Here is a 25,359-nt window from a genome sequence, read left to right on the forward strand (position 1 = left end):
ACTGAAACTGCAGTTTTCCCCACTCCTTGGATGGGGAAAGGTGCAAAAGCTAGAGGATTTGTACAAATATAGATGTGCAATTCAGAGCAAACTAGGACAATAGAAACATCCTAATAGGCAGTGCACAATGAATGCAGAAAGAATTTCATATACACATTCTCCAGTTGCTTTCAGGGGGAAAATAACATATTGCATAGTTCCATATAGCTGAGGAATCCTTTCTTTTCCTGAGTTTTCTGTTGAAAAGGATAGTGTCCCTTGACTTTGCTGCTGTTGTACATGAGCTGTGGCTCTGCACAGTCCTGCAGCAGCATACCTGTCCCCAGGCCAGCACGTCCTGTTTGGAGCAGCCCAAAGGGAGCAGCCCCAGCCCAGGGAAATGGCTCAGCCAGGCTGGAACTGCAAACCCACCCAGCAGAAACATCCATCACGTTATAAATATCCCATTCCCATCCTCTAGCAGATGGAGCACAGCACTTGCCTCGCTAATCAGCAGAATATAATTCACCTAAACTCTCAAACCCAACACATTCCCGCTGGAGGAAATTACTCAAATTCACCTGCAGTTTTTCTGAAGAAGTGCAAACTGCAGAGGGGAGCGTATGCCTTTGCTGACAAAAGCTCAAAGGAAAATAATGAACATTAGGGAAAGACAATAAACAGAAAGCCCCATATGTTGTGAGGGGGGAAAAAAAGAATAATCTGATGTGCTTACTGGCTTACCAAAATAGAGACTTAATTTACTTCAAGAATTGAGGTATTTTTCTATATTTTATTTTAAACAGAACAGAGAAGGTACTGTGAGGCAGATTTTTGAGCTATTTAAACATAAAACTTCTAAAAAATTATAGGTTTACCATTCTGAGTCCCATTCACATTTTCTGGCTGTTCATATACCCTTAGAATATGCAGCAAGTAAAGGTAGAGAGCAAGAAAAGATAGTGGGGAAAGGGAAATGTAAATACATTTTTAAAAATCCAACACATAATATTGTTGATATGAAAACAAAATGAAAGGCAAACCCAGAAAGGCCCAAATTCTGAACACAGACTGCTAACCACCAAAATAAAGGTTTCATATGGAGGCTTATTTCCTATTTTAATCCAGTTTTCAGCTTTTCAATGCTACCAGTTCATTCCATGGGGTATCATTGTTCTTTCTTCCCTGGATTCTCATGTTTCTGTACCAGGTGACAACAGGCAGATCTCAGATGTTCAGGAGAGCAAGTGAGCACCTCAGCTCTTCTCCCATAATCAGCAGCTGCTATTTAAAATCTCCTGGCTCAGACTTCAGGACCCTTGTGCAGAGGGCAGTCAGTCATAATTAAAACAGAAGTTTCTACCCCTCTTTACACAAAATGAGACAGATCAGGAAGGCAGCTCCCTGTGGGTATTGCTCAGCATCATCTGATCACCCCCTATCTGCTGAGACAAATGAATTTCTAGCAAAAATCATGAACTACAGAAACATCAAAAATTCCTGCAAGTAGAACATTCCTAGAAGTGCAGAAATTGCTTTTGACCTTGAAGGGGAAGCATAGAGAGCAAAACTATAAAATTCAGAAGTCAGGAAAGAGCCTGATTTAGAGCTTGATTTTAATCCATACAGCTGAGTAACTGGCAACTTTACAAAGCCAGCATTGTAATCTGTGTGCCCACAAAGGGCTTGGTGGCAGCCTGCAGTGTGTGCTCCTTGGGAAGAGGGAGGAGTTCCACCTGGAGCTGTGCTGGAGGCCCATTCACAGCCCTGTGTAAAGGACATATTTTATTGAACTGAAAATATGGTACAGAAGGCATTACCTTGCCTTATCCAAGGAAGTTCTGTGCAATGATTTGTCTGATTTTCTTGCAGTATTTAAATTAAAATGCTGTTCTGTCTATTGGCTTATTATCTTACCAGAACTGAGAAATTAAAATTACATAGGTCTTGTGCATGGGCATGTACACTTTTACCTGAATTTAAAACTTTTTGCAAAACTAACATGAAATTTGCATGTTTCACAACAATTCCTCTAACAATGGAGTTCTGTTCGCCTGTTTATCTAATCTTGATGCAAATAAAATAAAACAAAACAAAACAGAAATAACCTGACGCTTCAAAACAACCAATGGTCACAGACAGACAGTCAGGCAGATTTGAATTTTGGGAAACCTTTAAACTTTTGAAATTAGAGGGAGCTGAATCCTCCTTTAGGCAGCCTGCAGCTTTCAGCCACGCTTGAAACACTGATGGGATAAACTGCCACCAGACTGGAAATGGCTCAGAAAGAGCTGGAAAGTGAGATGCCAAGAGAAAAAAGGGACTGCACAAGGTGGGAAAGAAAGGTCGTGCTAGTGTTGGGGAAAGACCAGGAGAAATTTTGGAGAATGTTTCTCTTTGCACATGAGCCATAATGAGCTGGGTGTAAAACTAAAGGGCCAAATGATGTATTATGAAAGAGCTCGAAATGACGGAACATATGCGTTAACATATTTCAAGTGATATGTTTTAAAAACATTATCAAGCTTTTATGCACATGTTGCATCGTTCATCTCCTAAATTCTGCTGCGAGATCTGTGGGAGGAGATAGCCTGCTTGCTTTGATTCCCAGCCTTCACTTTGTGTGCTGCCTGCACACAGTCCCAAATGTGCCTGGAGAACAAGATTAACCCCTGATGTGCAACCACACAACACAGTCGTGTTGTCCCTGCTTCTTCAGTGAAACAAGGAAATCCATGGCCTATTGCTTCACCACCAGGTAACTCAGGAATAGCTGCACTGCACTGATGGGACACCCAGGGATGGCTGTACAGGTGCCCTTTTTGCCTCACAGCTCTAGAGGTATATCAAGAAATAACATATGTGCACAGTAATGTTTTAAGGTGTATTTTCAACCAGACATCTGAAAGCACAAAGGGCAGTGAATGTTAACCCAGACCTGATGTGCAGCTCCTTTTTTGCTCAGTGCACCCTTGACCAGACTGCACAAGGGCAGGAGCATTACCCTACAAAAACACTGCTCAAGCCAATCCTAAAACACACTGACACACACAACTGGTATTCATATTGAGCATTTCAGCATCAATTATGGAGATCAAGGAGTTTGTTTGATGAAAAAGCTTCAGGGGTCTAACAGGTATTTACTGTACAAGTCAAATGAAAGACATCTGAGAGCTGCAAGAGCACAAACCCGCAGTGACTGTGGGGCAGGATACAGGAATTGGAAACAAAACTTTACAATGGTTTGAAACCTCAGAAATGGTCATTAGAGATTTTTGGATAGAAATAGCTGTACAAGGAAGCCATGAATGCCAGCTTTACTTTGTCTTTAAATGGGCATTCAAAATAGAAAGTCTGATTTACTTGAAGGAAGCTACAAGAAACCTGAAGTTCACGTGTAGTGAATAGGTTCAAAAGAGAAGTTGTGGTTACAGCAAGAGGCAGTGGATATTTCATGTTAGCAGTTGCTGCAGCACCACAAGATTATCAGTTCTTGAGAAGAGTGATCTGACAACTGAAAATAGGAAGAGAAGTGGCAGCAAGGTTAAGGCATGGTCAATGCTGTGGAGAAAAGGGTTCTGGCTCCTGTCTCAGTAATTTCTGTACTAGCATTGGTGGAAGTAGAACAGGGATCTTGTCAGTCATCTTAATTTTCCTAAGATTTTGTTTCTCTTATGAGTAGGAAATTTAAGCTGGTATGTGGGTGAAAGCAAGAACTCATGAAAATAAACATGAAACATACTGAACACCCCACATGTCTGTGGTTTGATCCTGTGCAGCACATGCTGCTAGAGCCTGCAATAAGTGACACTGTGCACAGCCCTGCTCTCCCATCCCTGTCCCTGAGCAGTGCCAGTCAGCATAGCCAGGGGCAGGATTTCTCCTTGGCACATGAACAACTTCTCTTCTCTTTGTGGCTCCATTTTTACCACCATCCCAAAGAGGTCTAGAAAACCTTTCCTGCTGGGCTGCCAATAAGATGCAGAAATTATTAATCACACACAGAGACTCTTTGGCAGCTCAAGGCCACATGGTTCTTCATCAGACACTGGGTATCAGCCACTGATTTTTAGCTGCAGTGGCACACCAATAGAGAGCCTGCTCTCACCAACACCTGCAACATCACTCACAAAATCTGCCCTTCACTGCACAACTCCACTGGCTCCCTCCCTAGCACACAGCAGCCACCCACCTTAGAAGAGATGATAAACTTTGCTCTTCACCACTAAACTTCAAAAGGGTTTGTCATTCAGGTGGCAGAATAGTTCATAGCAGCTAAAATTGCTGCAGTGACAGCATTACCTGTTAATCGTCTGCCCACTGATAGAATCTCTCCTTACAGTTATGTATGCCCTCTCTTTAGGAAGCAGCCAGTTTCAGTAAAACATCATTAATATAATTAATATATTTCATTACCTTTGTTCTGCTTCAGTTATTTTTCAATGAAAAAGCTGAAGAATTTCAATAGCTAGGAGAAGAAATAATGTCACCTTGAATACAGAATTTCTTCATTATGATTCCTGAATTTGATTTCCAGCATGGAAGTAGAATGTATTTGTCAGGATAATGGCCAAAAAGGGAAACAATAGGAAGCCTTTGTTATTTTAAATAGTTAAGTTGTTACACAATATGATGGACTTCTTCTGTTGTACCTTAATGGATAGTAACACAATCAATAAATGGCTGTAACAATTTCATTCTGCTTCACCTGCTGTAATTGAAAAATAACTCAAGCAGAACTTTGGAGTAGTTTGTGATGTATATTTTTTTCTTCTGCCCTACTCTGTCCTTTTCTTTTTTTTTTTTTTTTTTTTTTTGATTAAGATAAAGATTACACTTTAGTGATTGGAGTAGGTGTGATTGTTATTATAAACACCTTTCAACAAGCTGTTGTACCCTGAGAACAATCCTGCAAGGCTACAAAAGAATGAATGAAATCAAGGGGAAAAAACATGGATCTGAGTGGCATGAACAAGGATGTCATTGGTAGAGAGAGGAAATAGGAAGGAACAAGATGCTGCCATTCACTGCCTGAGACTGTTCAATCTAGAGTGGACACCACTTCCTCTGCTAGAAGCTGACTAACAGAAAACTACAGACCTAAAGTCCATCAGTTCTGTTTGTGACAAATCTGAAGGATCTGAAGGAATTCCAGGCAGAGGATTTTTGTGTTATAGATGCTGTTTCAACTGTATTTTTACCCAGCTTTAACTTTTACCCAGTATTAAGACACATGTACTGAAATCACATCCAAAAGAATTGTTTATAAGAACTTCTGTATGAGAATTCCAAATGGTGATGCAGTAATCATGTAAAGATGAATACTACAAAGTATGGAAATTTGGAATGGATGCCATGTTTAAAAGCAGATATGGAAACAGTTAAAGAGCACTAAGCCCACCATGTGTGCTTCAAGTGCACAGGAAAGACTAAAAACATTATAAAAATATTGTTTTGCTTTTTAAGAAGTGAAATGTAACAAGCACGACCCATTTTCAAAGTAGGAGCTCCTAACTTTTCCCCCCTAGTACAAGACAAGGACAAATCTTAGAGTGGAATCTACGAATCTAATTCCACAGACCATAGAACCTAGTTCCAACCCCCTCAATACTGGTGATAACAGACAAGAGGTGCCATTTACTCCCTTAATTACTTTCTAGAGTGATTGGTTTGGGAGTTTTAGGTTTTTCTTATTTGGTTTTGGCTTTTTTAATATAAACATTGCCTCTCTATATTTTGTACTAAAGAAATTAGGGCTATAGAAATGTGACCCGAGCTTGTGGCAGAGAGAGATGAGATCATCTTGCGTTCCTGTGGATTTGTTTCACCACCAGCCTGAGAAAGTTCTGCCCTCCACAAATGAGTTTTCCTGTTACTACAAAGAGTGAGTTTTGTTGTGTGGAGAGACTGTCACTGTGGTCCTGCTACAAAGCAAGGGGCAGCCTGATCAGGGAAGTGTTTGAGTTTAAAGTTTCCGGACATGACCTTCCATCTGATGTCTGGAAGCTTTGTTTGGAAGAAACAATAGTGACAGTTGCTATCTTTTAGTGTTTCACAGAGCAGCCATCAGTCATGTAAGGTCTTCAGAGGGAGAATGATTTGCTGCATTGTGACCTCAGTGCTGCTAATGAGCCAGTCTGAGCTGAACAGCCAATGAAGGCACTTTGGTGATATCATAATGGACTGTAACACTAAAAAGTTATGAATTTGTCAGCTGTTAACTGACATAGTTAACTCCTGTAGCAAACCTAAAGATTCCAATTCCAAAGAAAACACAAATGTTTTTTGTCATATTTGTCAAGCATCAAAGCTGATTGTTTATACAGTTTCTCATCCTGTTTAAAGAATACTTGGGGGAAAATAATCCACTTTAAAATCCCTTCCAACTTAAACTCTTCTCTTTGGGCACTTCAGTCCACAGCAGTCTCATTTTCTGGGTTCCCTTACTGCTCACTTCTCGCTAATTAGAGCCAAGAGAATAGATCACAGCAAGTAACTTACTCAACAAATTTAGCTTCTTTTCTGCTCTCCAAATGTCTGCAAGCAGATTGCAATTTCCTCAAAACTGTTCATTATTCAAATTTACTGTATATATTTTTTCTCCCTCTGAGTATTTCTCTATGGATTGATCAAGAACAGTTTGCTTTAAGTATTCTGTATTCAAAATCCCAGCTGCCTTCAGTAGTTGTGATTAAATATAGAAGTCATGTGATATCATTCCTGCTTCTCAAATGCAAAAGCATAACTCTTTTTCAGACCCCAATTTGGCAAAGAACTTAAGCATGTGCCTAAAATTAAGCCCAAACGTTCTGCACCACAGAGATGAAACTATTTACCTCATTAAAGTTTAACATGCTTTTAAACACTTTCTTGGATCCAAGCCAAACAGCATCTCCTATCCCCCCTCCCAAGCAACACAAGGAATTTTACTCATTTACTTGGATTATTTGTTCCCCTAGCTCCAGTTTTAACAAAACATTTAATATATAGGATACTGCTAAGTTCATGATTTGCCTTTACTGAGTCTCTCTCCCAGCCACAAAAGTGCTAGTTCCAATGATCTTCCCAGTCTGGGAATTATTTTAACTAAATTTCATTCTTAGTTATATGACAAGGCTAAGAACACATTATATTTAACATTATTATGGACAAACACACAGTCCATATGGGAAACCAATACCCACCTGGTGTCTCCTGGAACCACCACAGGGTCCTACTGTTTAAAACCCACTGGAGCAACCACTTGAAAATTCAGATGGAAATTATTTCTGTAATGATGGTCTCCAAGAGGTCACAGGAGAGTACATTTGATAAAGTTTAACACTTCACTTTGCAGGAGTTCACACATTTCCTCCTGCATCAGAGATCAGTGTGTTCCTGATGGCCTGAGGTGTGAAACTGTCTCCTGTCCCATGGCAACAATATTTTCAGATGCTTAATAGCAAGTAAGACTTATGTAGAAGAAGGTAACAAATAAAACAAACAAAAAAACCCAACAAAACCCCCACCTCCCAGAAAGAGAATTCACAACTGTTAACTGTTAACTGTGAAGACAATGTGTTTATCATTATCTTGGCTTGTCAATGAGAAGTTCTAGAACTGATTTACCCAATCAGTGCGCTCAGGATTGCGCCCTGAAAAACTTCCTAAAAGTTTCTTCTGAAATACCTTAGTAGTTTTTACTAAAAGGCTGCAGGAACATTATGTCAAGACCACATCCAGATTAGGGCTCATGAAAACATCCCCCACAAAGAAGTCACTGCTCACATGGAGTAAACACAGGAATCCCTGCTCAGAGCAAGAGAATCATTTGGGGATGGCAATGATGTGTAGCTCTGATGTGTTGTACTCAACTCAAGGAAGAGCAGCCCAGGGAAGCCCAGTGCAGCCATCCTTATGTCCAGGGCCAGGAGCAGGACAAGGAGGAAACAGCAGTTTGAAGAGGGCAGGTCTAAGCCACAAGGAACTCTCAAAATCCTGGCCTAATTATGGCAAAAAGCAATCAAACTTTTTATGCTAAGTCACCTACTGATCTAGAAGCTCAACTCGTTCTGCCTAAAGAAATTTCTAACTGGAAATGTAGGTTAAACCCAGAAGTTGTTAATCTAACAATGTGGAGCAGAAAAAACACTTGGAAGATTGAAAGGAAGACCTTGTAGGAGAGGGTGGAAGCAGAAAAGAGATTTTCCTGTTAAAGATTTTCATGACTTTCAATAGCAAAGAATGCCATAAGGAGTCAGACCAGCTGAATGTTTTCAAGACATGGAGAGATAATATCTAAACAATGCCAAGTAGTCCAATTTATAAACATCAATGTATTATATCCACTGTGTACATTTATTTTTAAATAGTGTATATATTCTTTGAGAGGTTTTGTAATACCTCATGAACCTATGCTGTGTGTGACAGATGCAGATTCTTCCTGATTGCATGTTGGTTTTATATATTTATATTGAAACATGGTCACATTCGGGTGTGATACACAAGGTGTGGTCAGTGCATACCTTTCCAAAATAGTGGTTGATTATCTGTAACTCAATTGATATACACAAGGGGAATTCTGAGGGTTTATGCTGGATATTATGTGGGAAAGAGCTGACTGTGTGTTTTGTAATGGGTTGTAGAGTTCATAGCAGGCAATTCCCCTCAAACGTGCAAGGTTCCACAAAGTAGAAGACATGAAGCAAAGTGCAAAAATATCTCTGATTTTTTTCTCATGTCTCCTGCTGCAACTGAGTCATGCCCATCATTCTCTCACATCTGGTCTTTCAATGCTGTCACTGTGAGCAGGACGAGCTCAGAGGGGAGACTGCAAAGTGACTCAGAACAAAAACTCACTGACAGACTGGATGACAAAAAATCCAAACCCAAACCAAAGCTTTAAGGACAGATAGACCCTGGAGTCATTCAGCTTTTGATCTTGGTGGCAATGTGCAAAGCCTGTGGTTTCTCACTACATGGACCAATGTGTCCAAACTTATCATATCCAGCACAACTTACCTGGAGCTGGCATCTGATGCATGTGCTGAGATAATTTGAAAGAGATGTTTCACGTCACTGTCTCAGACTCTAACTTCGAATGAACACTAATTTCCAAACGTATCCTTAAATAAACACACACATAACACAAATAGGACTTGCAAGCTCATTTGAAAATAAATTAGTGCATTCAGTGTATCACCAGGAGAGGGTGTCTTCAATGCCTTTCAGCAGTTCTATGAGCTAACCAGGCATCTAGCAAGAATTGCAGTGCAGAAACAGAAATTCTCCTCTGGTGGGAGTTTGAATCAGTAGGTAAACAATTTCAAGGTAATCATTTAATGGGAAAAAAAAGAAAAGCCATTTTTTAGTACACATGAAAGGACAGGAATATGCAGCCTAGCAATCCTCACTGTGATGGTTCCTCTGAAGCTCTGGAAGGTACAGTGGTGCTGGTGGTGCTAAGCAGACAGTGTCGCACAAGGCGCCGTTGCTGTGGTGTGAATGCAGATTCTGGTTACACTGTCAGCTCTGAGCCAAGCTTTTCCTGTAGCCTGCATTTCCAGAACTCAACAATATTGACATAGCATCCATTTCTGTCACACCTTCCATCCCACAGAATCCCGGAGCGCGAGCTGAACTCAGATCAGCTCCATACGGGATGGCTTCGCCCAGCGCCGAAGCGCAGCAGCCGTGGAGCTGCACATGGCAGTGCCCAGACCCCGTGTGACAGGGAATGGCACCAGCTGAGTGCAATGGGGACACCTGCCCAAATGCCACTGCTGAGGCTAAACCTGGTGCCAGCATGCCGGGGAAGGGGCTGAGCAGCATTGCTGCCTTAACGTGCCCCAGGCCGGCTTAAAATCCTGCAGATTTCAAGGGTAGTACCCTAATTTATCTTCCAGTGCCTTTTCATCTCTGGCTTATAATTCCTATATATTTTGGAGCAGTTGTAATCAAATGCACATGTCACTTCAAAGAGCTAATGATAAAGCAGATTCCATTGCTCTGGAAGGCACAGTTTCCATGATGTATTTTGGTGAAACCTTTGGCAGCTAGAGGTCAGACTGCTTTAATTGTACAACAGCAAAGAACAAAAGGACTAATAAATGTATTTGCACCTGAAAAGGCCACCCAAAAAAAAAAAAAAGTGCAAAGCAGTAAATTTTTTAATGCTTATCAGCTGCAGAAAGGTATCCACATAATAGACTTCACAGAACAAATTTATGATTCTGCAAATGTTCCCCTCATTTAAATCAGCATCCCAGTGACTTTATATCTGCAAATCACCCTAAAATCCTGATGGCCTGAAATACTAAATGCCACAATGGACCATCTCATGTTCATTCTTCCTGGTAAACAGGGAGGAGGATCTATCATAATGACACTGGGGCCTTTTTGAGGAGCCCAAGGTCTGGCAATTATGCATATTAGGCTGAGTGTTTAAGTCCAATAATGGGGTTTTAGTGATGGATGGATCATCCTTTCCTGTACTTCTAAGATGCTTGTGATAGCTGAATTGTCCCCAAGTGGCACCCATAAATTTTGGCCTTTCAGAAAGACCCACATATTGTGTAGGTATCACCCAAAGCCCTCATTAGTTAGACTGTGACCTTTGGTGCGTGACTATCAGGCAAAGCCTACAAAAGGCCCGTGTTCGATTAGCACTGCAATTTGTTCATTATCTCCTGACAGGAATTTGCAAGTGTCAAAGACAATTCTGTTATGAAAAGGTCAAGATCTGAATGGTGGGGAGAGAGGGCATCACTCTCAGAAATTCTGCCCCAGCAGTAGAAACCACCACCTGATTCTCACCCACTTTGTCTGGGTACAAGAAGCCAGGAGCAGGTAAATTGCAATTTCACATAATTCATCATCACAGGAGTTAAATCACTTCAGGATAAAAACGGGTTTTCTGCTTTTTTACTTAAAATTATGGAAATTGTTTCTGACAGCAAATTGCTCCTAATTAATTTACGGTCTCTGCTGGGAAAACGCACTGTACTGTTGATTTCTACCTTCTACAGACTTAATTATTAAAAAAGCAAAATTTTCCTAAACTATTAACTTGTGTGCTGCCAGAATTAAGAGTTATAAGAACTGGAAGGGAGGCTGGGTCTGGTGTGCAGCCAGTCTGAGGTTACACAGCACACCTGCAGACAAATGATCCCTCCCGTATCACCCTGGTAATATAAGCAGGATTATCGCCATTTCAGAAGACTCGATTTTGTTTCATTTTGGAAAAAAGTCAAGCTTCTACAATGGCACCACTGTCTGTCACACCATTAGGCTGCCCTGTAGCTCTGGCATCTCTTGGCTGTTTCCTTGGATGAGCTGAGACCTGCAGTGGGTGATGGACACCCAGCACTGGCTCATCCTCAGCTCTCGGTTTTCCTGTGCCCTACCTGAGGCTGTGAAGCAGTGCACAACACTATAAATACTTCTCTGATGACAAGCTGTCATGTCACTAATGTGGGAAGGGGGGAAAGTGACTGTGCTGAGAACACCAGGTTCTCAAACTTATGGAACGTCTGAGTCAGAGCAGAGTGGACAAGATGGAAAAGATGGAAAAGATGGAGAGATGCAGGCTCATAGTCAGGTGAAAGCCAGAATGCAGAAATACAAATTTCATCAGCTCTGCTTCCCTAGAGAGGCTGAGGAGAAGAGAACCATTGCTACTTTGAGAAAAATGGGTATTAGATCTTTAGGGCTGGGGACTGCAACCAACCAACAAAAAGGAAAGAAACAGAAGGATCACAAAATCTCTGTAATTAAAATTAGGGGAGTGAGAGGTGAATGGCCAAGATCAGGACTAGGCTACTAGTACTTGAGGGGAGAAAAGAGAGAAGCCACAAGCCATGTTTCCAGTGCAGCCCACCTGCACCTCCTGGGAACAATAGCACGGCCTCAGACTAGTGGTATAGAGGTCTGAGAGGGCACTGAAATGTCTCCTAATCCACAAGGATAAAATTCTCTTGTCTTGGATGTTTTCACCTTTTCCATCTAGACTCCAGCTGAGTCTCAGTGCCAAACTTCCTCAGCAGCACAGAGGTGGAACATGCACTGTGATCCATTCCCCTGTTATTTTCTTGAGGTGCAGGACATTCAATTACACTCTTTATTGGAATTCAAAACTTGTAGTTATCTCTTTGGCAACTGATGATAAAACCTTTGATAGTGCATACTGGCATTGGCAAAATGTCAAAAGACCTACTGTACAAGCACAGAAAATTTGACCCACTTTTGTAATACTACATGGGTCAGAGTCTTACAGTAAATCCAGTGGGAAAGTTTGGCACAAGCCCATTTGATCCATGATATTTAGTTCTACAAGTCAGATTTACTCAGCTGCTATCATTTTCTAAGCTGTCCCTGCTGAATGATTCCCATCACTTCCTGCATGAGAGAAAGCAGCAGCAGATCACAGAAGAATCTAGAAAATGTTGTTCTAATATTTTTTACATCACTCCTTTGCTGACAGCTGTGACATTTAAGAGGAGAGGAGGATTGGTGAATGAGGATTCACGGCACTCTTGGTTGCCATCAGGGAAACAGCAGCATTGGCACAGAGGGGATGTGCATGTTATTAAAGTACAAACAAATACACTTGAGCCTGATACACTTTAAACCTGAGACTACACGAAAAGGGGCATTGTTGCCATCTGAGAAAACACTTCATATTATCATAGAGAATAAAAAAAAAATAGAGTTTGAGGGCAAACAAACCCTGCAACAATTTGCACAGCTATTAAAAAAAAACAAAAGCAAACCTCCAAACAATTAAAGGAAACAAACAAAAAACAAACAAAACCAAACTTCACAGCAAAATCAAGCACTAAAAGGCCAGAAAAACAAATTAAGGCTAGGAGCTATTAGAGAATTACACAGCACACATGGCAACCTGAACTCTACCCTTTCAGCAACAATTTGAAAAAGAGTCAAAATAAAAGAAGAAAATTGTTAGAAATCAGGATATTTGTGATTACTGTGAAAAATACTGCAAACACCATAAAATATTAATACAAAATTGGTCACTCAATAGTCTTCATTCTTTCCTTTGTTTCTTATAAACAGACATTAGTCCAATTTGCTCAGTGTAAGGAGAGTGGCCAATTTAAACTTGTGGTAATAGTTTTTCTTTAAAATGTCAACCAGTAATCAATATTGCTTCCTGCCCACAAAACATTTAAGCATGTACCTCATTTAGAATTCTAAATAAAAATGTATGATGTTTATGAAGACATGTTTGATGTTCTTCACTGTCTCATGAAGCGAGCAAAGACCACAGTCTGAGGTCATGTCAGGAAGTGATAATCAGTGAGTACAGGCAGCTGGGCTGGAATGTTACCTGAGCTTCCTGCTGCCATTAGGGAAAACACCTGAGCTGAATGACAATAGAGAGTCACACTGCGAGTTCTGCCAGTTCAGCTGGGAAGGGAGCACTGCTGGGCTTGGTGGTTAATACAAAGAGGAGAAGTTAATAATTACAGAATGTAACAGTATAATTTTGAAGCGACTTAAGGGAAATTCCCTTCTTGATAAAGGGAAGTTTACTGTTCCTATGGATAAAATGCAGGATGAGCAAATGATTCACTAAAGATAATAATATAAAAAGACATCAATGATAGTTAATGTGCTATCTCATCAGATGGAGAAAACTAAAAATTTAACATGCAGTAGGAGACTTCAACCTCAAAACAAGTCCCCTTTATCCTAAGGACATTCTCTAGGAGGCACATGGAATTATACTGGGAGTTTTTTACTGACAGGCTCAGGTAGTGACCCTGGCAGGAACAGTCAACAAAAGCAAGCAGCCAGTAAAACTCTTGACTGCTGCAATGCGTGTGATGTGGGACTGACCCCAAGGACATCTGGCAGCTTCAGCTGGTGCAGGAGGTGGCTGCCTGCCACAGAGGATGAGTAAATGGACAAGAGCATATTGCACCTGCTCTTGGGCTCCTGCTGGCTGCCACTCTCGTTCCAGGTGCAAGCTGAAGTGCTGGTTATTAACTATGAAGTCCTTGGTGATGTAGCAGCTCAGCAGCCTCAGAATGTCAAACACAAAGGCTTGATTTTCCTGTGATCTTTAGGTGTAGTGAAAGTACTGTCCTAAATGAAATGTTTCTTGATCAGCATCCAATCCAACTGCCCAGCATCCCCTGTGGCAGCCTTCTGGTGCAACTAGTGACACTCTGGATGCACTGCTCCACTTAATGGTCCCCCAGATCATCCTCAGGTGAGGCACCCTGGATCTGACCTTTCTGTGACAGCAGTTTTGATCCCATCAGAAATCCCCTTGGTGCAAATCAAACAGTTTTTCATCAAAGCTTCAGCATGAGCAACAATTCTAACTGTAAAGCAGACAGTGATGAGTATGCACTGTTTATTTAGAGTTAAGGTTTTGCCTTTCATTTAATGCTGTGACACTTGAATGCTTCTGTGATGGGCTTATAAATGTCTGCAACTACAAAAATGTAGCAGGTAAGGTGGAGCAAAAATCTTTGCAAAAATGGAAGTGGAAAAAGCAGAAGTACACTCCTGTGATATAATTTGCTGGGTAGAGGTCTGGGACAGAGGCCATGACTTCCACAGCCTGTTCCTGAATGTGACACTGAATGACATCATGGCAGTTGTGTATCTCTGCCAGTTAATCATAAGAGATGAAAAATCCCCAATTCTTACATAAAGACTGAGATCACAAAGTGACAAGCTATGAACTATACTGCTAAGATTCCCACCATTAGCATTTGTGATAACCAATTTAAACATGAAAAGATTTCCAACAACCTAAATCCCAAGTGCCCAAACAAGAAGTCATTTTACAAACAGAAAAGAAAAACCATCATGTCATGCTCAAAAGAGAAACAACCATCAGATTTCAGAAAATTCCCACTTTTCCAAATGCTCTTCCTGTGCAAGGATAGGGGACCTGCTGGCCAGCTGCATCTCCTTTGCCACTATGGTATGGCTTTATAAATTAATTTTAAACCCTGAATTCTAGTGGGAACAAAGTTTCACAGGTACAGTAAGTGAAGACAGCGCTTTTCATGGTTATTTAAGTAAAATATCCTAAAATAAAGTGTTAGGCTGCCAAATTCACTAACTTTGTCAAAATCTTCTGAAGGTAAATATTATTTGTTAGCAAGAGGAACATTTAGCAATAACTAGCATTGGAGAGAAAGCATGAAGGGTTTTTTGCAATTGCTCTTTGCCAGCACAAATGCTCCAGGACAGTGTTAGCTTGGCAGAGGTTAGAAATAGCATTCCTGACTATTTTGACAGCTTAAAGACTGTATTTCTTATTAGTTTGGATTTCTTTTGCCTGCAGTATGCATACTTAGAGTAACTCTTGAACCTGTTGAACAATTTCAAGCTCTTAGACAAAGGCTAGTAGCCTGCAAAATCAGAGGCTCCTTCAATATTAATGAAAACAGGCAGACCATTCAAGGAGAAAGAGACTATTAAAGTGTCTTCATCAGGGGAAAATTTGTAGTATGAGCTCAATACTTATTAAAGACCAGGAAACCTGTACTTGCAAGCAGGCATTATTAATCTTTCTGCTAAGAGAACTGCTTATTCCAAAGGAGTGCATGGTGCTGCTGTGCTTCCAAGATATAAGATGACAAATTCATTACGTGTCAAAGTAACTGTTTATACATCAGAAATGGAGCAGACACAGGCACTAATAGGGCTCTTTGTGTGCCTTAGGTGAGCTGCTTTCTCTCCAAAGCCCCAGCCTGTGCAGCTGAATTCCTCACACTTGTTTGTGGATCACAGTGGTACACGGAGAGAGGATGAGGAGCAAATCTTGGGGAAGCAAACAGAGCCAGGCAAAATGCAGAGCCTCAGCCAGAAAGCTTTTTGCACAGACCTCACATGCCTCTGCTGGAAAAGAGGAGAGAGCTCTGCATCTGGCTGGTGCAGCTGCCAAAGCCACCCCAAGAGTGAGGGAGAAAAGCAGAGCTGAGGAATGCCAAGGGCAGCACAAACATCTCCGCCAGCACAGGGATGTGATGCCAAGTGAGAGCAGGATTGCCTCCTCCACCTTGAAATGGCATGCCTCTTTAATAAAGGAAATTTGGATGGAGGAACAACTTGCCTGGGCACATGGCTTTATATGTAAAAGGAATAAATGACCAAAACACTTGAGTCTGCACCTACAGCAAGCCCAGTGGTAGTGTGAAAGCTGCCAGCATAACTAAATGAAATCTGCATTGGTGCCAACCACAATCCTCAGCTGAGCAGAATATTGCAGAGCTTGGCAGCTGGGGTCTCTGACTGCCTTTCAAACAGGTGGAGAGGAGCACAAATGAGACCTCAGTATCTGGTGATCCCAAAGAATCAATGGATTGAAATGATAGTGCCAGGGACTGCAGGAAACCGTGAAAAGGAAAAAAATGGACAAGAGTGAAGCTAAACTAGGACATGAAAATCCAGGGTAGGCCAGAAAACATTGCATCTCTCAACAACAAAACAGCAAAATCAAACTGTATTTCCTATTTGTATTTAGGTTATGGACTTTTTTAAGGCGTAAAAGCACATTAGACTTAGAATAGCCTCTGAAGCAGATGAAGACATTTACTCTGCAATTCACTGATGATATGACACCAATGTTGTCATGTATCCAATTGCAAAAATCCAGATTATTCCTTCTTTTGATCCCTGGAAAAGAGAAGCCTCAGACACCTTTGAGAAAGTATCGTCATCAATACTGGAGCACGTACTGCCACAGGGAGGGAAAGGACTGAGTCTGGAAAATGAAATATTTGAACTTCAGCCTTCCTGTATTTCTTCTACAACAAATGAATAGAGGAGGGGTGCAGAGTCCATGGGGAATAGCAATAAATTAGACAACTTTTTCAGGTCTGCCATGACTTCAGAGCCCAAGCTGATGGTGAATGAAAGTTATGTCCATCTGTGGGTTGCTTGCTGGCAGAGTAGTTTAGCAAATGCTTTTGTGGCACAGGTCCTGTTCCTGGCTGTCATAATTGACACTAATTAACCCCCTTGCTGACAGCCTTGGGGGAAAAGGCCAGGGGCTGCATGGGCACAAGGGCTGGACTGTCCTTTCCTCCTCCAGCTTGTCTCCTTCAGGGAGGAGTGGAGGTACACTGGGGCATGCTTGGCCTCCAAGTGTCTGTTCTGGCCATGAACACACCAAACTCCTCTGCTGGAAATTTCTGGACTGCCTGGCTTTCTGCAAATCTATTCAATAACAAGGGTAGGACCAGAGGGTGTATTTTACAAACAGAGCCCAGCAGAGACATTACCAAGGCAGACATAATTTAATTGTTTGTCAGCATTCAGCATACTCTCCATTAAAATTCAAAGAATAACCCGGACCCCAGAAGAATTATGGATAAGAAGTATGGTTTATGCAATGTTATTTCTATTTCTTATGCACAGGAGCATCTTTCTTCTAACACCGTGCTGGAAGTGTTAGGTTACCCTGTTAAATTTTTCAAGTCTGCCACTGAGAAGAAAAGACCAATGCTGTGATGAAACTGAAGAAATGTTCTCAGAGGTTTTTAATGTACCAGCTTTTTCAGAAGATGGCGACTTTGGTGTGTCATTGAATGAGGTCTTCACACTCTTAAAGCTGATATCCAGTGTGTAAAAGTCTAGAGCTCTTATACAAACACAGAGTAACCCTGGAAGTTGGACTTTGTTTATACCAACTAGCAAAAGACTGCTACCAAGTGAAAAGTCATACAAACAAATCTGCTAAACAGAGCAGTATTTCTGGGTAAATCAATCTCTCATTTGGCTTTACTTCAGACTTCTGTCAACTAGATGCTCTCCTTACAGACCATTTAGGGAATCAAAACTAAACAGATAAATGAATAACAGAGCATAAAAACCCTCACTTTTCATGGTATGCAATCCACTCGCTGGTCAAAGTTTTGACCATTTCCCCCATTGAAGGCAAAACAAAAAATACCTTCCCACTGTTCAGTAAGAATTCCTACAAGTTTAAGGGGAGAAGAGAAAAAAATGCTTCATAAAAGGGAAACCTCTAAAAGTAATTCACAGAGAAGCCAAGATAGTATCAAGGATACTTATCAAATCGTTCTTGAAATGAGATCAATTGATTACTGTGAGTTCCACAAAAATAAAGCATTAACATTCAGGAACAGACTCCACCTTCTGCATTCTTTCCAACACCAACCCATGTCAATTCTTTCCCAAGAGGAAAAATGCCTTTGGCAATGGAGGGTTGTAGTATGCTGGGACACTGTGTCAAGGCTTGGTGCATGAAATGTGACAATTCTCCAAGGTTTTCATACTAGGCAAGGTTTTCATAAATAGCAAATACAGCATCTAAAAGTGTCGTATTAATTCAAATCAGAAAACTGAAAAAAACTCCACAACAACTTAGAATCTTATTTTGCCAGTTCCAAGAGGAGAGACTGCTCCTGCATGCTCAAGGATCCACCCACAACAGGCTTTACCACACAGATCTCACAGCAGGCTGAAGCCTTAAATATTGCATGCAACTTTCAAGGCTTGCAGCCAAACTGCAGGTAGCAACATGTAAATTCTTAGAAGCCTAGTGAGCCTGTTATCCTTATGTCATTTGTCCATTCTGATTATTATTAGCCCTTTTAAAATGGTAAAATAGTAAAACATGCTTCCAGGTAAAAGAGCTCAGGGTATGAGCACATATTTCATTAAGAGAAGTATTAACTAGCATTTCTGAAAGGTTTCACATTCAATGGCAGCATCATTTTGCTTATCAAATGAAGAAGTCCAACCTTCCAGCTGTAAAGATAACAATGACTAAATATTGTTCAAAACATAAACCAGCACATACTTAGATGCTTGCCTTGCCTTTCCACATGATGCATTGCAATAACAGCTGCTATTTTACTTTGTTAACAGAGATTTTTCTCTCACTAAATTTAACAATACTCAAAGCAATTTGAGTGCATTTTGGTGGTGCCCTGAGTTAAAAATAATTTGGGATAAACATGTTTGACAACTAGTAAGTTAATGGAACATTTATTTCCTCCATATGACATCCTAAGCATTTTAGGTTTTGAAGCCTGTCTTCTGCGTATCTGTGCATCTCATGCTTTGGTTCACATCACAGAGCAATCCTGGAGCACACAAAATGGATTCTCCCTGGATGGAATTTAATTAGAAGATGTGCTCCAATCACCAACAGGCATTCCAGCCACAGAAGCAGACTAGAGCTGATCCAATGGGAAAATCTCAGGAATGCAAGGAGTAGGTATGGTCATGTCTGCAGTGCCAAATGTTCTGCTACAAAAATCCAATTCTGTCAGTCCATACAATTTGCTAATCTAAACACATCTTGAGCAACAGGAATTGGGATTAACTCTGAGTATTTATCTCAATTGTCTCCACTTGAGTTTCTTTGCATGCTCAGTGTAAATGTTTTCAGATATTTCAGTTGCATGGGGCAAAGAGGAATGAACGTTTTGGTTCTTTTCATTTCTTGTTGAGGTGACATAAGTAGTGGCTGATGGGAAATAAAACAAATACTGCAGATTGTTTTGATTCCTGTCAAGGCTGTTATTACACTCTTCACATATGACTTTTTTTTTTTTTTTAAACACTTTGCAAAATAACATGTCTGCTGTTTCACATTGCTGTTGTCAAATAGTCCAGGCTATCTCAACATTCTTCCTGTCATGTTGCAGAATATGGCAGAGGATGGATCAAAAATTATTTTCTGGGTTTCTGAGCTGAGAAAAAACATGGATTCCCACAATGAATACTCTTATTCTTTGAGAGCATCCCCCATCTTTGAATTTCAGTTGCTCTTCATAACCTCTCCAAGGATGTGCAGAAAAAAAACAGCTTTTTTATTGCATTTGGAATAGAAAAGGACTGTATGTGTAACTTTTAAAACAAATCTCTCAGGCACAGTGATGTTCAGTACATTGCTTTAATTGTTTTGAATCTGAAAGTTAAATTCTATTACCTGCACCACAACTTGAATATGAAGTCCTACGAAATGCTCTTATTTGTCAAGTTGGCTGAGTGAGGAGAGCACTATCCTTACAGGGATTTCAAATCAATCCTATTCCAGGAGGTAACTGCCACTACTAATAAGGATTTTGTTTGCAATTTGCTGTACGTTTCCTCAGGATGTCACTTTGCACATCAAGCAAGCCTGCAGGCACTCACTCCACTCCAAACAATATAAAGCCATTAAATTCTTTTGCCTTGTTAAGGTGAAACACAAACTTCCAACCACCTAAGTGGTAGGTAGAAAACTAATGTTCAACCCTATGCAAGTGAGTTTCTTCCATGTTATTATTTTAGCAATGTGATCTCCCCACCTCCAGTTTGATCTTTAACTTTTGTGAGACTGTCAGAGTTTCACATACAAAATAAGAATAATGTGGGTTTTTTCCAGAAGCAGATCTGCTCTGTTCACTCCTTATTCTCCATTCTTCCAATAGCTTTTGCTTTTCTGGTACATTGCAAATCAACCCAAAGATTTCCAGGGGTAGTTCATCACACTGGACACTCAAAGTGCAAGAGGAGGGAAGTACAACAGTACAATGTCTTTTTTTGGTGGACTGCTCAATCCTATGCCTGATCCAACCATTTTGAGGGGTTTGTAAGCATCATCCCATTTGTCCATGTAGATCTATTAACTTCAGAGTACTTCAGCAGATGAATTACTGTGCTTGACTCCCTGTTCTCTTGTCTCTTTCTTGCTTATCACAGCATGAAATACTTTACCTGGTTTACATGGTGTAATTGAAATCAGGAAAAAATGCACTGACTGTTTGAGAGCTGACCTGTAGCTCTGCTCTTGTGCTGGATCTACACAGACTCTGTTCTAAAACTTCACATATTCTATTAAACTCTGACTTTACCACTTCTCCTTGGTAGCTTTTCTAGCTCTAGTGCTATAACTCTTGGCTGTGAGCACACCCTGGTAGCACTTGGATGTGTTTATCTCCTCTGACTAAAGGGCAGATCTTCCCAGAAATCCATCTCTGATGCTCTGCCCATTTCAACACTGTCTGAGCACTACAGAGAGACTCTGAGCAAAACAAAGCTGTAAATTATTTACCTACTTCATTCTAAACCGAGGCAAGCAATGATTTCATCCCTCCACAGCAAGTCCATGTAATTTCAGGCAGCCTTGGAGAGCACCAGTCCAGCTCATGCCCCACCCAGGGCAGTTAATATTACTGCAAATACTCTGCTTTAAATTTCACATCAGGCCACACAAAAGACCTTTGCCTGTTGCCATGGGATTCTGGTCCTGATTGTAAGAGATACACAAAATACCTTTTGACAGTTCTTTGCTGTAAATATGTTCTTATTGTAAATTGATCTCTTATTTTGTGTGTGTCCAGGGACATAATTCCCATGAAAACTTTGGATTGTAGCTCTCCCATTTGTGTAACACAAACAGGCATGTGCACAAAAGGCTGCTCTACTAAAGGTAAATTACATATCTGATTTGGAAATTGTTTTGAAAGACAAATACACACATGCCAGCAGCAGGCTCAGAGCTTACCTTCAAATGTGTGTTACAGCATCTCCCTGTCTCACTTTTGATGACCTAAACTGAGCTTAATGTCATAATTTAAACTGGTTTCTCAAATTCTGATATTTCAGTGCATTTTCTTTGTAAGTGGAAACCAGAATAGATGTGTTGAGATATAAAGTATTTTGAGATACAGTTTTGATTTTCTGGTCCATTCTGTGTCCTTCTGTGTATATTCCATAAAAAAAAAAAAGAAAAGAAATTGTTTGAATATATATCTTTTCAGGCTTCATCCTACTTAATTACTAGAGAAATACAATCCCACATTATTTTGGTCAATGCTGCTCCATCAAACAGGCTTTGGTTCATTCCTGGCTTTAAGAAGCAGAAACCTAGGGGGTTTTTTCTATGCAGAAATGCATGATATTGTGTGAAGGATCCAGCCAGTCAGGAGATCAAGGTTGCATTGTGTGACAAACCTTTCTACATCTTTCTTTACCACTCAACAGTGATGTTTTAATCACTGAGAAATCATCATTAGAGGTTGCATTGGGCCCCTGCTGTGAAAGGAACCCATTAAAGAGAGCCCCATTCAAGGGAGGCTCCCCCATGATGAGTGATGTGTGGGATGTGTCAGTTGACTGAACTTTACCTTATTTAATGCATTCTGTATTTTTAAAAGGCTTCAAGGCAGTAATCAAACACCTTAAAAAGTTTACGCAGCTTTATCAACTATATAAGTTATATACTGAAAGGCCAAAAAGAATTGTTGGAAAAATCCTTTTTCTCACTAAACACTGACTGCCTTTCATTAGTATTTAACTTTTGCTAACTAAACCTTCACCAGCCTTTTAATTAGTTTCCTGGAGGTTGTTGTCAAAATACCAGTCTGGTCTAACCTCAGTCACAGGAGCTGCCTTTCAGAGTATTTGCACAATAAAATGCCAACTCTCCATCTCCAAGACATGTTCATTTAGCAGAGCATTGGGTCTGAGGTGATGCAGCTCCTCTAGAACTCCTGTACTCCTGATTTATGAGTGTTTATCCCCAACAAAATCCCCCTCTGTTATTGCTGGACTTGAAAGCATTTTACTCCAAGTAGAAACTAAAAGAAACTCTTACCAAGCACATTGACCTTTTGAACATTATCACTTTGAACTAAAACCTGAGTTTTAGTTTATTTAGAATTAAAGAGATCCCAGAAAATACACTAAACTAGAACTTTTAGTTTTGCCCACATGGATTTTTCCTTCATGTCTTTTATTTTCTTTTTTCTCCCCTCTTTCCTTCCCCTCTCCTATTTATACATGAAAGCTATTTATGTCCCCTATTCTCATTAAGGCTAAACATTTGCTATTAATTTTAAATGCTTTCTTCATTGTACCACTGAACCATAACGGATTTTTTAGCTAAATTGTTTTCTTTCATGTTGAGGGATGTAGCTTTGGAGATACACAATTAATACATTTTCTTACCAAAATAGCCCCCAAAAAACTCACACAGAAAAAGAACAGAAAAGTATTTTCTGTTCAAATATTTGCTAAGAAATTTCTACAGCTGTGGGAATTTAGTCCTTCTCAAACACACCATAGGACAGCTTTCTCTTCTCCCTTAATGAATATAAACTTGTTATGATCCTTGGGCCAGTAGTAACTTGTATTTATTGCTGTATTTATCCACCATCATGTGGCTCAAAAAACAGTTATGCAGCAGTGGATGCAGCATCTTTAACTATAAAAAAAAAACCCATAAAATTTAGAAACTCAGTTCAAGCTCCATTCCATAGTGGTAGATCCTACAGGAAAAAAAAAAAAAAAAAAAAAAAAAAAAAAAAAAAAAAAAAGCAGCAAAAACCAGAAAATCACAGTTCTACTTGATTTCTTTCCAGATGAAGCAATTTTGCTGATCATCCTCATTGTCTTTCAGAGTACCTCTGCTGGCTCTGCCACCTATCTTGTAAGCCGTGCATTGTTACACCTAATTTACTCTTTAGTTTTGCTGATATCAAACACTGAATTTTGACTGCCTTTGTGCTCTGAGCAGATGTTTGCAGAGGCTCTGGGATGTCACTCCTGAGGGGTAAGAGCTCCACAGGTCAAGACAACAGCACAGAAATTTGGGGCACAGCATCCATTCTATCTCAAGGAGCTTTCAGCTTCCATATGATGAAATGCAATCCCTGAGCAGGGGGTGCCTTTCTGGACCCGGCTGCCCAAGGTGAGTGTCTGTGCTCCAGGGGACAACTTTTGGAAGGTAATGCCAGCATGGACAGGGTGTTTCTTTCTTTGTGGAACTGATCACCTGTGAACAATGGATACAGATAAAACACGGGAGAAAATGTTCTGGCTTTTCCAACCACTGATCTGTGACCCACAGAGCTGCTCAGCTAACACAATGGTGTAGTTTAAAGTTTCAGGAACACGCTGCAGGTTTCCAAACTCCCTCAGCTGTTTGCTGGGAAAGGTTTGAAGCTATACTAATGAGCTGTGCAATCTAGTGCCCAGCTTTTCAACTGTTCCTATAGATAAGTCCATATAGATACTCCTCATATAAACAGGAGCTCTGTTTTGCATTTAACTTGGCAAATAAAGACCTAAATATACAAATATACAGAATTTAATCCAAAGTGTCTCCTTTGATGTTGATATAAAGTTTGCAATAAATAAGAGATAAAATATGTAAGTATTTGAACAAAAACATAATTAAAAGAAATGAGAGAAACTCTTGTTTCCACAGCTGGCCATTGGTGCTAATTGCCAGCCTCACATTCCATCTTCAGGGCTCACTTGATTAAGGTAGCCATGACATATTTTCTGTCAAGAAGCCATTCCTGTCTATAAAGATACATATCCCAACTTCACTCTCCCAAAATAGCAAACTCATTCTGATTTTTTAAGACATACAAGTGCTGCAGATTCACTCATGCTCATGGCAGGGATCTGCCTCACTTGGGATACATGCAAAAGAATTTTATTATTTCTTTTTTAATCACCTGCTATTGTTTTTCCAGCTCTTCACTTTCCAATACAACTTAAAACCACCCAACCTCCCACTAAATCCATTCCTCAGCAACAATAACTCTGCAAGAATGAATGTTACAGGAATGATGTTTCCTTACTACCAATAATTTAATTATAAAATCCATCTTGGTATCCTCACTCTCTGTTGCCAGCACCAAGTGGACAAGGCTGGGAGGCTCCTCCACTGCCTGGTGTATCTCAGCCTTGGTGCTGAGGAGCTGTCTTCTCCTGGGATAAGAGCCTAATTTATCATCTCTATAATGATGCATGTTTCTTGTATCATCCAGCTGCCTTCTTTGGAAGAAACGGACAGCTAAATAGATTTAAATAGATTGTATCCTAATTAATAATTAACATTTAAAGCAGATATACAGAATGGCTCACTGCCAAGTGGGAAATAAACCCCTTTTCTTCAAGATACAATTAATTTCTTCCAGAGATGAAATGATAAGAAGTACAAGAAAATATTTAGCAACATTTATCAGCACACTGAAATAGAAGTATTATGACCTGAAAAATGTATGGAAAGGTTCCTAACATCTGGTCCTCCTTGATAGTATTCTTCCATGGTGCTCAAACAAAATGCTGAATAACAAACATGCCACAAAGCTCTGTCTCCTATCCCTAAAGTCTGCTTTTCCCTACTCTTTTTTTTTCTCTCCCTTCTGTCTAAAAAAAAAAAATAAAATGTATGAAATTAATCCTGTGAAGAAAAAAATATCCAGGATTCAGAGGAGAAATCCTGACATTTCTACTTATTCTCAGCAAAGTCTGGAGAAAAGTGAGATTGAACACTGACCAGCTTTACAGACCCTCTCACAGCAAAGACTGCAGGACCACTTTGCTGCCACTTTTAAGCTCCAGGCTGTTATGCTGTGAATATAGGAAGGGATATTACTC

General features: G+C 40.3%; 1 protein-coding gene across 1 annotated transcript in view; it reads right to left on the minus strand.

Annotated features, from left to right (window-relative positions):
* LOC306806119 (BEN domain-containing protein 5) overlaps positions 1–25,359 on the minus strand; it is a 549,457-nt gene that overhangs the window by 54,949 nt on the left and 469,149 nt on the right. The gene's annotated exons all lie outside the window — the stretch shown is intronic.

This window comes from Erithacus rubecula, assembly GCF_903797595.1.
Source record: "Erithacus rubecula genome assembly, chromosome: 10".
NCBI classification, from domain to species: Eukaryota; Metazoa; Chordata; class Aves; order Passeriformes; family Muscicapidae; genus Erithacus; species Erithacus rubecula.